The sequence below is a fragment of the Cibotium barometz genome, chromosome 28, assembly GCF_041138505.1.
Source record: "Cibotium barometz isolate CiBa-2024 chromosome 28, ASM4113850v1, whole genome shotgun sequence".
Lineage (NCBI taxonomy): Eukaryota > Viridiplantae > Streptophyta > Polypodiopsida > Cyatheales > Cibotiaceae > Cibotium > Cibotium barometz.
Window position 1 is genome coordinate 39,453,148 of NC_141073.1, and position 19,583 is coordinate 39,472,730.

The window sequence follows — 19,583 nt, forward strand, 5'->3', positions numbered from 1 at the left end:
TTCAATGGAAATAACACTTTTATATAAAAGAAAAACCTTTTATGCATCTATTTATGCATAGAAATTTAATCTAATGAAAATCACACTTTTATAATTAAAAAAATATCCAATATGCATCTTTCTATGCATAGAATTTAAATCTAATGAAAATCACGCTTTTATAATAAAAAAATATCCAACATGCATCTTTCTATGCATAGAATTTAAATCTAATGAAAATCACACTTTTATAATAAAAACATTTCTTTTATGCATCACTTTATGCATAAAAATCAATATTGATGAAAGTAAAACTTTTATAATAAAAAAATTATTTTATGCATCACTTTATGCATAAAAATCAATATTGATGAAAGTAACACTTTTATAATTTAAAAAAAATCTTTTATGCATCACTTTATGCATAAAAATCAATATTGATGAAAGTAACACTTTTATAATAAAAAAAATTCTTTTATGCATCACTTTATGCATAAAAATCAATATTGATGAAAGTGACACTTTTATAATGAAAATAAATTCTTTTATGCATCACTTTATGCATAAAAATCAATATTGAAGAAAGTTACACTTTTATAATTAAAAAAAGTTCTTTTATGCATCACTTTATGTATAAAAATCAATATTGATGAAAGTAACACTTTTATAATAAAAATAAATTCTTTTATGCATCACTTTATGCATAAAAATCAATATTGATCAAAGTAACACTTTTATAAATATAAAAATACTTTTATGCATCACTTTATGCATAAAAATCAATATTGATCAAAGTAAAAATTTTATAATAAAAATAAATTCTTTTATGCATCACTTTTGCATAAAAATCAATATTGATGAAAGCAACACTTTTATAATTAAAAGAAATCTTTTATGCATCACTTTGTGCATAAAAATTAATATTGATGAAAGTAACACTTTTATAATAAAAAAAATTCTTTTATGCATCACTTTATGCATAAAAATCAATATTGATGAAAGTAACACTTTTATAATAAAAAAAATTCTTTTATGCATCACTTTGTGCATAAAAATCAATATTGATGCAAGTAACTCTTTTTTAATAAAAATATTTTCAATATGCATCTTTCTATATGCATAGAAATATGCATATTGGATATTTTCTTATTATAAAAGTGTTATTTTCATTAGATTCAATTTCTATGTATAAAAAGATGCATATTGGATATTTTTTAATTATAAAAGTGCTATTTTCATTAGATTCAATTTCTATGCATAGAAAGATGCATATTGGATATATTTTTTATTACAAAAGTGTTATTTTCATTAGATTCAATTTCTATGCATAGAAAGATGCATATTGGATATTTGTTTTACAAAAGTGTTATTTTCATTAGATTTAAATTCAATGCATAGAAAGATGCATATTGGATATTTTTTAATATTATGAAAGCGTTATTCTCAGTAGATTCAAATTCTATGCATAGAAAGATGCATATTGGATATTTTTTTATTATGAAAGTGTTATTTTCATTGTATTTAAATTCTATGCATAGAAATATGCATATTGGATATTTTTTATTATAAAAGTATTATTTTCATTGGATTCAAATTCTATACATAAAAAGATGCATAGTAGAAATTTTTTTAATTATGAAAGTGTTATTTTTATTAAGTTTAATTTCTATGCATGGAAGGATGCATAACAGAAATTCTTTTTTATTTTAAAAGTGTTATTCCTATTAAATTGATTTTATGCATAAATAGATGCATAAAAGGATTTTCTTTTATATAAAGGTGTTATTTCCATTGAAGTTGGATTTTATGCATAAATAGATGCATAATGAATTTTTATATCAAAATAAGAGTTCTCTTTAATTCTATGTTTAATTTCTACGAGTATTTGATAAATAAATAAGTAAATATTATAAGATAGAAATTTCTATCATTTATATTCACTCAGATTGTAATGAGAAAATTCAAAAAATCTATCAAAGTCAGAATTTTCGATAAATGATTAATTTATTTCTCATCAAAATTCGTGATTAGTTTACTAATCAGTTAAGTGAATATTCAATGAATGAAATTCAGTAAAATAGTAATTGAAATATCACCCCCTTTTTGAGAAAGATAGTTCAGGAAGAACCTTGTCACTCTCGAAACCTGAATCAGACTATGACAAAGACCAAACTTTTTCGTTAGTTTCAAGGAAAGACGATGTGACTAATTCAGAAAAATTCACTCAAATCTCCCACCAAATCCGAAACTAAGTTGAGACCCTTTGAATTGATATGAGGATCAAGCTTACAGAATTCGAGGAATTCTGTTTTGGAATTTAGACCTACGATCAAGAAGTTTTGGGGACGCAGATTTAAGATATAGTCATTGTATTCAAAAGAAAATCAAAACTGAAAACTTGCATAGAAACCTTGTTTTCTTATGCCAGAATGCTGGAGGGAGCATTTGGTATATGTGTTTTTCTAAGGGAAGTTCAGTTGCAATAGCTGGCGGGGAGTGTTCAAAGGACAGCTCATGCGGCAAAGCCAACCTCGGTACGGTTAAAATGGTGCCCTTCCAGTACAATGGACAAGGATCGACGAAGCGGTCCCTGAGTGAAGTGCCAGGACACCTAAGAAGGATCCAGGAGGGTTTTGATCAGGCGATGCACGGGCTCGCGGTGCCGAGGATACCCATGCATATGTCAAGGAAGATATTGTATGCTGGACCAATGTTTATTGTAATCTATTACTCAATCTCGTTGTTGCTGACCAGCTGGTCTCAACGGAGAGTCCAGAGTGATACTGTTTTTGTTGAGAAACAAGATTGGGATGAAAATTTTGAGTTATGACATATGTAACCAATAATTGTTTGTTGTCAATGGATTGTTTTATAAGTTAAAGTTTAAGAAGGAGTGTGTGCGTATCTGTATTCTAAAGCAAAAGTTAAGAAAGGCATTCAATTATGGGTGGGTGAGTACTTGTCTGGTTCTACCAATTCCAATGGTTGGGAGTGGCTAACCCATGGGCCAGATGGGGTGTAGGCTAGAATCAGTAGAGTTATAATAATAGAATTTATTAATAGGAATATGCTTAGAACTTGAGTAGTTAAATAAAAGCTTGAAGACTTCTCAAATGAATAGATCAATGGCTATGCCTGGTTCAATCAGGAAAGAAGTGTTGATTTCTTCAAGTTAAGTCTGTAATAGTTTCCTTCTATCTGGTTTAATCAGATGAAGGTTAGTTTAGTCTCTTGACCCCATTAGAAAATTTATTCAGAAATTCAAAAAGGTAGAATCGTCCCCGATTTCCGAGCAAGGGAAATTTTCCCAGTTTCGGTTTCGGAATGACCACCAGATTAGTCTCATGCCCGAACATTTGAGGGTGAGGCCCCGAGTGGGAAACCCTCCCCCGCGCAAGAGGAAGCTACTTCCACTGCTACACCAACCGAGAATTCTGGTACAAAGAGGGGGGCAGTGGGATCTCAAAGCTGGTATCAGAGCCCTATTGTAAACATATGAAACAGCAGCAGCAGAAATTGCCTAAAATTTTAATGTAAATTTGTAAAAAAATGTTTTCACTTGCTAAGATTATGTTTGAAATGAATTCAAAAATTGAAAACTGATAAATTGAATTGGATTTTTAGATGGATACCCCAAATCTGTCTGCCATTCTTGGACTTTCCTAGAGTCAAGATATGATTGCCTTTGCCTTCGATCATCTCATCAACTCTGCTACAACCCAAGAAATCAGAGTAAGGCTCGCTCATCACTTTGAGGATCTATCCTTCCGAGATCTTATAGAGCGACGTCAGCACATGTGGTTCTCCGGAGGGCGTTGTAATAATGTTAATACCAATCAGCTTCAAAGACTCAGGCAGAATATCTCCCTAGCCATGATCTTGATAAGGCTAGGAGTTGTTCATTATGTTCAACTCTTTAATCATTCACCCCGGAATTTTAGAAATTCTTACCAAATTTTTAGACTTCTGAGTCGCTTTATCTCTAGAAGTAGAATTACAGCACCCTTATCACAGTGAGGAGCATGTCTCCATCATAGTATTGCCTTTTTATGCGTACACGATTGAGGCAGTGACTTTTGAAGCCAAGGTGCTCTATGTATATATCAAAAACTTTTGATAATAAATGACGTTTTGCAAAAGATTCCAAATTGTTTTCGTGGTTGTGAATTTTGATTAATAAAATTATCAAAGTGAATCTTGTTTTTAAGATTTATAATGGAATAATTATTGTTTAAGAAATAAATCTCAAAAATCAAATAATCATAAATCTGATGCCAAAGTTAAGTTCACAAAAATTTCGTTTTGTTAGAATCATGAGGCACGCGGCCCGTGTTAGGTAACCGGATCCTCTTAACCGATGATGAAGAGTTAGATCGGGACATTTGTAAAGCCCTGCACTGATCCCAACCTGGTCCATTTAAAGGTGAAGGAGAACAGTTAGGAGAAACAGTGGAAAAATGGATTGAGGCCATGGAAGAGTACTTTGATGTAGCTGGTTACAATGAGAGGAGCAAGATGGCTCTCGCTAGATAAAAAATTATGGAAACGGCTAGGGTCGTATGGAGGAACCATTGCGAGACAAACCGTCTCGACCGAAATACCCATACCTGATCAGATCTTAAAGCATACCTCAGACCTTTTTCAAGGACTCAGAGGGAGGAGCTTAGAAGTAAAAATAGATGTTTTTGATGTTAGGGTTTCGGACACCAACTAAAAGACTGCCCGACTCCTGCCATGTCAAGAGGACAGGGAAGTCAAGGACCTAGAATGCAGAGACGAGCCCCTTCCTATCAGTCAAATCAGGGTCCGTCTCGTCAAAATCAGGACAATCCCAAGAGGAATCCAGGTCAGCCATCTACCTCTGTACAGAGTAATCTCAGAACTCCCTCTCCCAACACTGGGGCAACCAAAGGGAAAGAGTTCCACCCCAGTCTGCCAGCAGCAGCCAGAGCAGTTACAATAGCAGAAGTAGTGGAAGAGGAAAGAGGCCAGATTTATGCCGCAATTGAAAATCAAGGGCGAAATTGTGAATTCTCAGTCATCCATACTCCAGCTGAGTATAAGGGTAAGTCATTCAAACTTTTGATTGATTCAGGCAGTACTCATTCATTTATTTCCCCTGGATGCTTGCGTAAGCTAGTCTTAGATCAGAAATCAAGGAAACCTATGCAAGTTGAATTGGCCAATGGGAAGATCCTTTTCACTCACATGAGTCAGATCGTATTTAGTTCAATATAGATGGGAATATAACTGACTGTCAGTTTAGAGTCCTACCTTTGGGAGTTTTGACGAGATCCTTGGAATGGATTGGCTCCACAAAAATCAAGCTGACATTCACTGTCATAATGGAGCCATTTCCTTCCGTGACCTTCAAGGAACCGGAATTTGAGGATCCCCAAGTCTACAATTAGTAAAAGCTTCTAAGTTACTGAAAGGACTTAGAAAGAAGCAGCTCATTTACATTGTCGAAATGAATCTAGTAGACTCAAAGTTAAAAGCTAAAGAACCAGAATGGTTAAGTGAATATGATGATTTATTCCGAGTAGAGCTAACCGAGATGCCTCGAATTCAAGAAGTAAATCATGTGATAGAATTGACCCCCAGAGCTTAGCCAGTAGCCCAGCGCACGTACAGAATGCCATCCATCTATGTATAGAAAGATGATTGGCAGTCTTATTTACATGACTATCACATGCCCGGATCTCAGTTATGCTGTAGGGATAGTAAGCCAATTTATGCAGAGCCCCAGAAAACCTCATTTGGATATGCTGTGAGACGCATTATGCTATATGTAAAGATATGTAAAGATCGCTGCACATTATGGTCTTATTTATGAGCATGGTAAAGGCTTGGATGTACATGGCTACACAGACGCAGATTGGGCAGGTAGCTCGTATGATAGGAGGTCTACTAGTGGTTATGCCTTTACATTTGGAAGTGCAGTGGTAAGTTGGAGTAGCAAGAAGCAACCTACTATTTCTTTATCTAGTATAGAGGTTGAATACAGGGGTGCAGCCATTGCTACATGTGAAGGAGTATGGTTAAAGAGTCTCTTGGCTAATTTGGGTGAGCCTATTGATGGCAAGGTTGTCATTCATTGTGACAACATGAGCAGCATACAGTTGGCCAAGAATCCAATTTTTCATGCGCGGACCAAACACATAGAGGTCCACTATCATTTTGTGAGAGAGAAAGTGCTAGATGGTATAGTGGATTTGCAGTATGTGAAGACTGAAGAGCAGTTGGCCGACATCTTTACAAATCCACTTAGCAGGGAGAAGTTTGAGTACTTCCGTACTATGTTGGGAGTACGTGGGATGAGCTTGAGGGGGAGTGTTGAGAGCTTTGATAGCCCAAGCTCATCTACATCTTCATCTATAGCAGTACATCATGAGCTTGAGAGGGGCTGTTGAGATTCAAGCTCGATGTCAGCTTGTGCCAGCTGCACTATGTGCTGGCATGTTAGGTAGGAACATGTGTGAGACATAAATGACCACGTCCAGCTGGTCATAGTGTGGGACATTAGCTAGGGTTAGTTGTGTGTGGACACAACACATAGTGTGTGTTGTATATTATGGATTATGGCTTTATTCATTGTCTGAGTTGGGAGATGGCTTCCCTCTATAGTTAGGGTTTGCAATATACATTGGGGTTTTCTCTTGTGTGTGTCTCCTCTCCCTCTACTTGTTTTTCATCATCATGTACATCAAGCTACCCATTATGCGTGTGTACGTAGTGGGGTCATCCAAAAGCTCCCCAGTATTTGGGAAAATCTTTGTGTTCCGCTCCAATGGCACTCAAATAGGCTTACAACCTTTCATACCATACTTGGACAACATGTCCAAGCCATACTACCTCTATAATAACAAAATGCCATGAGGTGATCTCACCATCTCTATTCCCAAGAAATACCACAGCTCACCCAAATCCTTCATCTCAAACTTCCACTTCAAAATCCTTCTAACATCATGTATGTTAGCATCACTATCACTAGTGATAATCAAGTAATCCACATAGATGACTAATAGCATGATCCCTCTATCTTTTTCACATAAAGTGAAAAATCTACATTGGATATCTGAAATCTAAAGGTGAAAAGATATTCCCCGATCTTGTTTGACCATGCTCTGGGTGCTTGCTTCAAGCCATATAAGGCTTTGTGTAAGCTGCACACAAAATCTAGGTGTGTATCACTCTAATAACTTGGTGTTGTTGCATCATGTATACTTCTTCTAGGTGTGCGTCACTCTAATAACTTGGTGTTGTTGCATCATGTATACTTCTTCTTATTACAAATCACCATGCACAAAGGCATTCTTTACATCCATCTGATGTAAAAACCAACCCTTTACTGTAGCCATAGCAATGACAACTCGCACAATTGCCATTCTTGCAACCGAGGTGAATGTCTCCTCATAGTCAATGCCATAAGTCTGCACATATCCTTTGGCAACTAATCTTGTCTTATACCTCCTCACTGAACCATCAGCGTTATGCTTGACCTTATACACCCACTTACATCCAATTTCCTTATTTTCCTTAGGCAAAGGCACTAACTCCCATGCTACATTTGCATCCAATGCTACCATCTCCTCATGCATGGCATCTTTTCATTTCTTATTTTCAAGTACCTCCTCAAAACAAGTGGGCTCCAACTCTTGTATTTCTTTAACCATGTAAGCATAATGATGGCCTGTATATCCATCATATCTCAACTTGTCAACAAGGAAACTAAACCTTGTAGACCTACATACACCTAGCTCACTTCCACGTGTCCTCAAAATATCCCTAGTTCTCCTTGCACCAAGAGTAACCACAGATAGAATTCCAATCTCCTCATCAAGGCTCTACTCAGAGAGCTGCTAAAATCACCAACCACATATAAGTGACCTACCCACAGATTAGGAACAAAAGTTTGATCCACATTTTCCTTCCCTTTACATCGTGATACATGTTTACCTACATCTGTCCTCAGCCTGCCTGACCATCGACTAACATTGGATCCACTACTAGAGGACTCTCCAGATCCACTAAGCACGTGTGATTGCTGCTCTAAATGTGGTGTGGCATCAGTGCTTCTTACATCTTCATCTTCTGTTGCCTTCACTATTCGTGCATACCAGCTACTCATCTCATCAAAGACAACATCTCTGCTTACTCGCATGTCACAAGTGATTGGGTTATAACATCTATAACCTTTCTTCTCCATAGCATAACCAATAAAGATGCATGTTTATGCCTTTGGATCCAACATATGCAATACACCCAAACACTTAAACTGCGACACATCGGGTTTTATGTCTGTAAACTTCTGCTCAGGTGTCATACCATGAACAATTGCCTATAGTGGGTGTCCTGTTCATAATATACATAGCATTTTCTATTGCTTCTACCCAAAAATAATGTGGCATATTCTTTTCAGCCCCACAAGGCAAGTGAAACTTCTTTAATGTGCCTATTTTTTCTTTCTACATCACCATTCTATTTGCAGAGTGTACATTCATGTAAATTGTCTCTTGATTCACTACTTTCTCACGAAATTGATGAACACATTGGAGAAATATTCTTCTCCACCATTTGATCTCAGACATTTTATTTGCATGCCCTTTTCCTTCTCGACCAAGTATTTAAATCTCTAAAAGTGAGCAAACACCTCACTTTTCTCCTTCATGAAGTAAACCAACACTTTCCTAGTGTGGTCATTAATGAATGTAGCATAATACCTGCAACCTGCAATTGTTGCAGTCTTCATCGGTCTCCATACGTCTGAATGTATAACATCCAATGGCCTTGCACTAGCATGCTTTTCTTGTGGGAAATCATGTTTGGCATGCTTACCAAGCTGGCATGCTTCACATTCTTTATGCGTATCATCAACCTTAAACTTTAGCAAACCTTTTCCTGCATAGACTTCAGTCGCACAATATTCATATGACCAATGTGCTTGTGCCACATGTCAATATCTATAATGACACTTGTTCCATGTGAAAACATGGTTGCCTTTACCTTAGGCATGTTCACATCCAAAGTAAACATCCTACCATTTTTGTTGCCCTTTGCAACTAAGTGAAACTAATTTTTGAAGTCTTCCAAAAAACATTCTTGAGAATTAAACCTCACTTACAGACCCTCCTCAACCATCTGTCCAATAGAAACCAGGTTCTTTGTAATATTTGGAACATGAAGTACATCTACCAAGTACTTCATTTTTCCATCGTGTAAAGACAATGGTACTTTACCAACATGCACAATGGGATGTATAGTATTGTCACATGTTTCTACATAACCTGGTTTTTTCATTTTTTGCATGTCTCTAAACCACTCACCATGACTTGTCATGTGGTTAGAGTCACAAGAATCCACATAGCATATATCTTTAGATCTTAACACATCTCCTGTTGTGGAGCTGAGGATGTGTTGTATCACAACTCTATCACAAACAGCTGCTCACTTATGTCATCACATCACCCTGTTTAGATGATGCATATTTGCCTTACTGAAACTTTCCACGTTTAATGTCATTCTCCTTTTTATAGTAGTCCTTTGCCATGTACCCTGGTTTGCCAATAATAACACTCTATGCTATTTGCACTCTAATTTCTTTTCCAACCACCTCAGACTATTTGGCTTCCCTTGCTTCTAGACTTGCCTCTTCTACATGTGTATGATTGTTGTTGTTGTCTCTTGAAATCATTGCATTGTTGTTGTCTAGAATTCTAGTTTCCTTGTCGGCCACCACCACCTTCGCCTCGACCACAACCTCTGCCTCTACTTGAATCTCAGAGTAGAAGGCCTGCTTTGATGTGTTCTTATTTTGTGAAGAAGGTCTATTTTGATGTGCTTTTATTTTGTGAAGAAGAGTCCTCACCTAGTGTAAGATTACTCCCCAGCCCCTCAAGATGTCCAATTTCTTTCCCTGTAATCAATCTCCTTTTCAGAATAATAAAAGATCTTGTTTCTACCTGTTTTGGCCTAGAGAGAGAAAATGTTCTAGAGAGAGATAACTCAGTTTTTAGATATCTTTGGATGGAAAAATATCCTTTCTTATTAAAATAAATTCCCCTGAAATAGAAATTCAAAAAGAACTTTCCAATGTGTAATTGGAATTAATTGAAAATAGGTAAAAAGGGCCTTATCCTGAGAGTCCAGATTTTTTGAAAATTTTGGATTAAGGTTCCTATGGACCAATAAGATTAATCCAAATGTAGGGAGGAGATAAATTGAAGAATAAAAGAAAATCCCCCAAAAATGAGTAAATACTCACATAAGATGAAGAGTTGACTAAGGACAAGGTTTATTAGTTAAAAAAGAAGAGACATTTAGAGGAAATGATGCAATTTTGACACCTCAGTGTGGGGAATTTCCCTCATGAAGGAGGCGCCTATTTCACATGTGTGGATGAGTTTTAAACTCACAAATAATGAGATATTTTCATCTCTCCTGTTTCAACTAGATCCTAAAAGTAAGCTAAACTGACCTAAAAATGGTCAAAAAGTGACCAAACTGATTTAGAAAATTCTAGAATGAGTTTGCTTGGTTAGAGGTTCACTTTTCCTATAAATAAAAGCCTCCCCCTTTGTAAAATCTTAATGGTGTTTATGCACTGTTACTGTGCTTCTGTCCTGAGCCATTTAACATTGAATTTCTTGACAATTCAATTGTTTTTTGGCCTAATCCTCTCCAAGTGAATTTGGTGGCCACGCTTGCTGCAAACAAGAGTAGAACCCTCAATCCCTCAAGCCAAAGGAAATCTTTCAAGCTCCATGTAAGCTTAATTCTTACTTATGAATTTTTAAATCTATGGTTTTCTCAAATTTTATGCTTTGTAAATGTTGAATTAAAATCTGATGCTATGCCTTGATGGAAAGGCCACCCCCTTCTCTTCTTTACAATTCAGCCCTTTTGAATCCTAGAAAGTTTAATTAAAAGATTGATTAAACTCTTTTCATTGTTTACTCTCTTGATTTTTAGAAAATGGAGTAGATTAGAGATATTAGAATTCAAATTGGATTAATTCAAGTCATAAATTGAATTATAAAATTGAGAAGTGGTCAGCCATACAAAGGAGGTTATGGCAAAATTTTCTTGAATTTTGTGGAACTAAAGTTTATCATTAGGTTATTCTAAAAGAGTAATTCCCTTCGTTTTTGCATTCTAAAAGATTTATTTTTAAAGTTTCATGTAGTTTCTCATTCCACTCAATCGGAGAATTAGACTTCTTATTTTTACCCTTAAGAAGGTTTGTAAAAGGCACTGTCAACTTTGAATAATCCTTGATAGATTTTTGAAGAAATAGTATAAAACCTAAGAAAGATCTTAACTGCTTGACCATACGCAGAATTGGCCATTCCAAAACCTTTTAGGTGCGATCCAAATCTATGCTTAAGCCATCTCGAGAGATCTTATGACCCAAGTATAACAATTCCTTTTTAAAGAAATCACACTTAGATAATTTATAATACAATTTCTCCTTCCTGAGCCTTCCTAGAACCTCTTTAAGATGATTCTCATGCTCAACCCTAAAGTTTTACTATATATCAAAATATCATCTAAGAGAACCAGTGCATATTTTCCTAACAGATCCCGAAATATATAATTCATCATCTGTTGGAAAGTTGCTGGTGCATTAGTGAGACCAGAGGGTAACACTAAAAATTCATAATGGCCATAACGTGTCCTAAAAGCAGTTTTAGGAACATCTTCCTCTGCAATACGGATCTGATGACAACGGTTTGCAAATCAAGCTTTGTGAAATACTTAGCTCCTTGCAACCTATCAATAAGATCATCTGATCTAGGCAATGGGTATTTGTTTTTAATTATAACTTTGTTAAGACATTTGTAATCAATACACATCTGCCAGGTATCTTGATCTTTTTTCTTAACTAGGAGAACTAGTGCACCCCAAGGAGACTTACTTGGCCTAATGTGACCCATCCTCAAGTATTCAGCTACTAATTAATTTTCTACCTCGTCTTTCTTAGTCTGGCTAAGCCTATATGGAGGAATACTAATAGGTTCTACATCTGACACTTACTCAATTTTATCGTCTACCTCTCGTTTAGGAGGTAACTCATTAGGAAATACATCCCGAAATTTGCTCTTAATGGAATTTAACACTTTACTTTCCCAAACATCCATAGAAACAATGTTTACATCAAAATGAATACATGAAGACACTGGATCCACAACCAATTGGACAAGTTCATAGTTAAAAAGATTTTCCATTAACTCAAGATCATTAATAGAAGTTTCCTTAGGTACAACAATGTTTCTCTTAAGAGTAACAAGGTTTCCATTGTGATGAAAAGACATCAAATGTTTGACCCAATCAACAGAAAAATCTTTTTTTTTTATGAAACCATTCCATCCCTAGAATGATGTCGACATGACCCAAGCTCATGACATGAGAATCAAGTCTAGTTGAGTACAATTGGATGTCTAATGATAGTTTTGACACCTTCTTGTCCCAGAATTGGACTTATCCTCCAGCCATCATGACCTTATACATGTGATCATTTTGTGTCTTTTCTAGCTTCATCCTTTGTACCACAATGTTGTCAATAAAATTGTGAGTACTACCAGGATCCAACAAAATATGAACCTGATGTCCATTTATTGATCCATAAACAGGAAATAATTCATTTGGACCAAAAACATCTTTACTGAAAGTACAATTTGAACATTGGCTTCCTTCAAGATGTGTAATATTGACTTCATAAAATTTACTTTGAAGTTCTGTAATGTGTACATATTTCTTTGGTATAAACTTCTTTGGTGCCGTCTTTTGTCCCAGCAGGCACATTGAAGGTGCTATAGCTTCGTTCAAAGAACTTAATTTCTTTGTGTGTCCATTTTCCTTGCATTTGAAACATGTGATATTATCCTTGCTCACAAATTTCTACTTCTTGCTGGCGTGGTCAGAATTTTTTGTTTTGGTGTGAAAACCAACCTTCTTTTTTGTCCACTATTTGAAAAAGTGAACGTGGATTTCTTTCATTAGATGATGGTTTTGAAGTGTTGACACTAACCATAGTCTTATGAAAAACTTGAGTTGCCTGAATAGCATCCTCAGCTATTTTGACCTTGCATTTCTTTACCTCGTACTAATAATCACGAGCTAGACCATTGATGAAAATCCCACATAAGGTAAGATAATTAGACTTGGCTTTGGCAGCCAATTGTCTAAATTTCTGCACATAATTGTCAAAAGACTGATTTTCCATGCTATTTTTAACAAGCTTGGCAATTATTTCCAATTCATCCTCTGGTTGAATAAACTCTTTTTTAGAAGCTTCCTCGAAACTTTGCCAAGTGGTAGGAATAGAATCGTCTTTGAGATCCTTCCACCAAGTTAATGCCTTCCCCTTCCCTTTAATTAAACCCTGCGCTATCTGTAGCTTTTGCACATTAGTGAATGGATGAAAGGCAAATGTGTAGTCCACCTATTGAGCCAGGCATCTACACATTCTTAAGTTTTTTCCTTTTTCTCACCGCCCTACACTTTTGGTGCAAACGATGTAGCAAGTGCTTTGGTAGGAGTAGCAGGTGCCACCAAAAGAGCTTTTTGCAAAGTCAAAATATGCATCTTTAGTGACTCCATCTCATCATGGCATTTGGAAATAGTTGCCTCTAGACGCTCTGTCGCTTCCAAAAATTCACTCTTTCCAACAGCCTCCTCTTCTTCAACTTGGAATTTTAGATCTTCCCCACCCAAGTTGGGATGATCACTCATCTCATCGACATTATCATTGACTGAGAAGTCAATACGAGCCATGGTAAAAAAGTTCTTCAAAAATCATGATTCACTCGAATTCAATTTCACTTGCCCTCTTTTTACCAAAATGATCTAGCAAATCAATTCGTTAGAACTGACTGCACATAAGAAAAAATGCTTGAATTAGCATTTAGTGGCTAAACAACAGTAAAACATCATGAAAACACGGTCTAGAATTAATCCAAACAGAAACAACTACAAATATGAGGCACACTCGCATTAATTATATGCGAATAACTTGCATCCATCTAATGTCAGCACGTAAAAAATGTACTTCAACACTAAATAACCCCTGAAAATATTAAATGAGAAACAAGAATTATCATGCTTTTTCCTAATTTTTCCTATTTTTCTAGGGCCTCAAAATTTACTAATTTTGAAATCCATCAAATTCTTTTTGATGGCACTCCAAATCTAAAATTTGCCAAAAACTTTTAGCAATAAAATTTACCTAAATACAATTGATATTTCAAAAATACCAATTTCTAGGATTTTTAAAATAATTTCCAAAATTTTTTAAATTTTTGGTAATTTAAAAAAAACCTCAAGAATTCCATTGAACACGAAATTTTTCAATTCTGCCCAACAATTCTCAAATCTAATTAAAATTTATAATTTTAATGCATTTACTAATTTTTTGGGTTAAAAAAAGATTTTTTAAGGAATTTGAACGGTCATGGGCACCTGAACGAAAACACCACATACCAGTCACTAAACCTAGATATTCCATAAATTTTGAAATAACCTTTGTCTAATTTTCCATGAGTTTTTTAAAAATTCAATGAACCCTGAAAGCATTAGAATACGAACGGTCAAAAAAATTTGAAACCCGAAAGGTCATTCTGGAATATGGAAAGTCAAGGGTTGTAGGAAAACGGAGAGACAAAAAACCCGAAATTCACAAGGTCAAAAGATTTTTAGAATCTGGAAAGTGAAAAGTCTGGAAATCTTAGAGAAGATTTTTTTTTTCACTCTCTTTTTTTTAGCTTTAAGTAAAAGCATTGTAAAGTCCCCTTTTTTAAATAAAGATTTAATCAAAAGCTTTGATAAGCTTTTTTTTTTAAAATCTTATGAAATCGTGGGGAGGGGGTGCAGACAACCACAATGGAAAAAAAACTCTCTCTCCCCCCCCCCTCCCCATGCGCTACGCGAAACCGAGTGGGAGAGGGGAGGGGGAAGAGTCAAGCTCCTCCACCACCTTCCTCTTCTCCATCTTGTTGGAGATGGAGGCGATAGCATGAGAGAGATGAGAGAGAAGCACACGAGACAAGATTTAATCCCCAAAGTGTGTGGAATGCACACAATAGATGAGTATATATAGAGGAGATCCTACGGCTATATATAGAGACATTCTATATATAGCCAACACCCCCGCTCAAAGAAGGGTCTCTAACTGTGGATGAAAAAACCCTTGGGGGCTCAAGGGAAAAACCCACAGCTCTATATACACCTACCACTATATTAAATTATTTTATAGTTACAAAGTATTATTCAAAGGAGCTACATCACTCCCATATATACAATAGCCATGAAGGCTGCGAAGGAGCTACATCACTCCCATATATACAATAGCTAGGAAGGAGCTACATCACTCCCATATATACAATAGCCATGAAGGAGCTACATCACTCCCATATATACTTCATCACTCTTATGTGTACAATAGCCATGAAGGATTTGAAGGAGTCATCGTCGTCATCCATCTTCATGTTGTCTTGATCCATTCATGTAGGTTGGGTGCGAGTCTAACTATCTTCGTGACGATGCCAAATAATATTTTTGTAGTCTCTTCTCTATATTGAAGCTCAACAATATCCAAATACAATCCTGATCCATAAACCCTGTAATATGGAAGAAGCCTCCATAACAAATGGAAAACCATAATTTTGTTATAGAAATATGAGATGTACACGAAAAGATGTACACAAAGAAATAGACATAAAGGTATCTATTATATGGTTGCTTAGGAATATAGTCCATCCGCATGGACATGCATGGCAATGTCAACTTGTGGAAGATCATCCAATCAATGGCAAATGAACTAGATTTGGTAAGAGAATCTGTTACTTGGAGAAGTTGACTTGGAAGATTGACCTCTCAATAAACACTAAAATAGAAAATGACACTCATTCTAGTTAGTAAGGATATCATGGAAAGCTAGAATCATATCTTTACCATGGGAAAAATCTATGACATAAGATCAATATTATGAGTCAAGATAATGAGACAACTATAACTTGGATCAAACCTCCAGGATGACATGAAAGTAAACCTCATAAGATGACAGGACGAGAAATCAAACCTCTGACATGTAGTCAGGATGACATGACGTGAACATAAACCTCATAAGCTGATGGGACGAGAAATGACGTCCATAGGTAGGATGACCAGACATGATGAAAAAGCGAACCTCTGACATGAAACAATAATTAGGATGTAGACACCTCTGACGGGACGAAAAAACAAACCTCTGACATGACGTACTTGAAAGTAAACCTCATAAGATAGGCCGAGAAATCAAACATGTGACATTCACAATAAGGATAGTAAACCTCATAAGATGACGGAACGAGAAATCAAACCTTTGACATCCGCCGCAGGCAGCATGTAGCCAGGATGACATGATGTGAACATAAACCTCATAAGCTGATAGGACGAGAAATCAAACCTCTAACGGGAAGAGAAATCAAACCTCTCACATGTAGTCAGGATGACATGACGTGAACGTAAACCAACCTCGTAAGATGACGGGATGAGAAATCAAATCTCTGACATGTAGTCAGGATGACATGACTTGAACATAAACCTCATAAGCTGACGAGACGAGAAATCAAACCTCTCGGGAAATATGCTCGACGGAATTTCTTGTTAGTTGCCATAGATTGAATTCCAAGACTTGGCCACCATTATAGCCATTTAGACCTACATGGTTGCATTGTCGACCACAAAAGACATTGATAGACTTAAATAAACCTAGTCAATCTGATGAGCCAAAGCCAAGGCACGGTGCATCCAATGACCATGGCATCATGGATACAATCCATGGAAACGTAATCAACCATCATTGATGAAACATGTAACCATCATCATGGAACAACACCATGGCATCATGGATAAAATCCTTGGAAACACAATCAACCAATATAGATTAGCCAAGTGAACCAACATCAACGAAACATGTAGCTTGGAATGACCAACATCAACGAAACATGTAACCATCACCATGGAACAACGATCCATGGAAACATAGTCAACCATCATCGATGAAACATGTAACCATCATCATGAAACAACACCATGGCATCATGGATACAATCCATGGAAACGTAGTCAACCATCATCGATGAAACATGTAACCATCATCATGGAACAACACCATGGCATCATGGACATTTTGACGAAAAAGCATCCATATGTATGCTTGAAAAATCATCATAAAACAGCACCATGGCATCATGGATCTTTTCCATGGGAACATAGTCAACCAATATCGATGAAATGTGTAACCATCACCATGGCATCATGGACATTTTGAGGAAACGTGTAACCATCATCAGGGAAGGAAACCATAGTATCATGAGACAACACCAAAGCATTAATACAAAGGTAAACCAAGTCAATGGATGCACATTCCATTAATATGAAAGAAACAAGATGCATTTAAAAGCACCACAATCAATATGGGAGAAACAATTGACATACCTTTTCTTGAGGATTTAATATGAGAATCATACCTATAGGCTCCTCATCTGAAAAGTGAGATTTGAGTATCCTCCACGCACTTGATGGATACCTACCCACATAGCAGTTTTCGTGATGGAGAACCAATGCTACCATTGTATGATGGAGATAAGGATTATGTCTCCACAAGATCTTCCTTAGGGTCACAAACTACTCCTGAATAGCTTCCATTAAAAGATGTCAAAATTAGCAGGTTATGATAGCCATATCAAACTCGATACCAAATGCAGGGTGCGAAAGGTAAAATTAGAGTGAACTTGTGTAAAATAGTAGTTATGCTCTCTCTAAGAGACGCTTGATAGTGGATTCATGTATGAATTTCAATACAATTTCTCATAGTTAATGCAAAACAAACTATAAAATAGAGAACTTATCTCGCCATAATCCAAACTCTCCTGCTCTTGTTGGCACCTACTGCCTTCGCAAAATATCAAGGCCATGGTTAGCATAGATTTTCAGATTGATTTAGTTGAAGCTGCAATGTATATATGATCAAGAAACCATAAGAAGTGAAATCATAGATTATCATATTGATTTAGTTGAAAAAATGATGAATATGTCAAGCTGCAATGTATATATGATCAAGAAACCATAAGAAGTGAAGATAGCAGCATTGCGTGTAAGAGTTAGTTTTCACAACATAAACCATCAAAAGTGATCACAAAAGAGGACTTAGCTGTTTGTTGATGAAGAGATTTGTTTGACGATTAAGAGATTTGCATGACGATGAAGGTTCCATAGTTTAAGATCTTGCTTTATTAGGTTGAAGAATGGAAGTATGCTCCCACTTGAACGGCTCCGTAGTACTGGGTACCCAAAGATCATCAACTCAAAAAGCTGTCACCTTATTTTTCAATGGAATAAGACCCTTCTACCTTTGGCACTCCTAGCAAACCTTCACGTTATTTATGCGTCTCTGCTCATACGGCTGAATATGTATGCTTATCTCTCAGCGTTAGTTATGCTTCCCTGCTCAATGCGTCTCTGCTCATACGGCTGAATATGTATGCTCATCTCTAAGCGTTAGGTATGCTTCTCTGCTCATACGGCTGAATATTGATACTGCACTGCGCTTACGACTTCAGACTTCTCTGCTCATCCATTCTCTATAAGGCTATCCGTTGCTAAAGAAATTATAAGATTCATGCGCTGCTGCTGTACATGAACCAGAGATGGGATGCAAACTTCTCAATCCGAAATAAGCACTAACATGTCATGCTTGTCCGAAATAAGCACTAAGAAGATAAAGCTAAATCAGACGGTGCAGTCTGGCTAATTCTGCAAGGCTCGTGCTCACTCTATCTCGGCTGCAAAGTAGCGCTCTTTCGCGCTCTATCTCTGCTGCACCTTTGTTCCTTGCTCTATCTCGCTACTGCACCTTGCCTCCGCATGCAACCATGCACTCACGATTGGGCCTCATGCAGCCATGCACTCACGAGTGGGCCTCTCTATGCAAACTGCACACGCATGTAGCCTTCTCTGCAACGCATGCAGCCTTCTCTGCATACTCTATAGAAACAAGTCACACACAGGGCCGCTAGATGGCGATTGGGAACATGCTCTGAGCAACGTAATCAGAGGCTACAACTAATTACATGCATACAGCTAATTACATGCATGCACCAGACAAAGCCGTAATTACATGCATAATCCACTCAAAACAGGTGATAACAGCGTTTATTTCTGACGACGAACAATAAGCAATAGGCTAATACACAATTAAGCAACAACAAAAGAACAATATATCAAGGAGGAATACTACTTAGCTTCTTTGCTCGAGACGTCCGTGGAGCATAGCCACAGCTCTGATACCATGTTGGAAATGGAGGTGATAGCATGAGAGAGATGAGAGAGAAGCACACGAGACACAAGATTGAATCCCCAAAGTGTGTGGAATACACACAATAGATGAGTATATATAGAGGAGATCCTAGGGCTATATATAGAGACATTCTATATATAGCCAACACATCTTCTCCTTCTTCCACTTCTACATAGATTTTCTTCTCTCTCTCTTTGTCCGTGTTTTCTTTCTATTATAATAAATAATGATAAAAAAATCATAAGAGGTTGTTCCCACGTAGAAA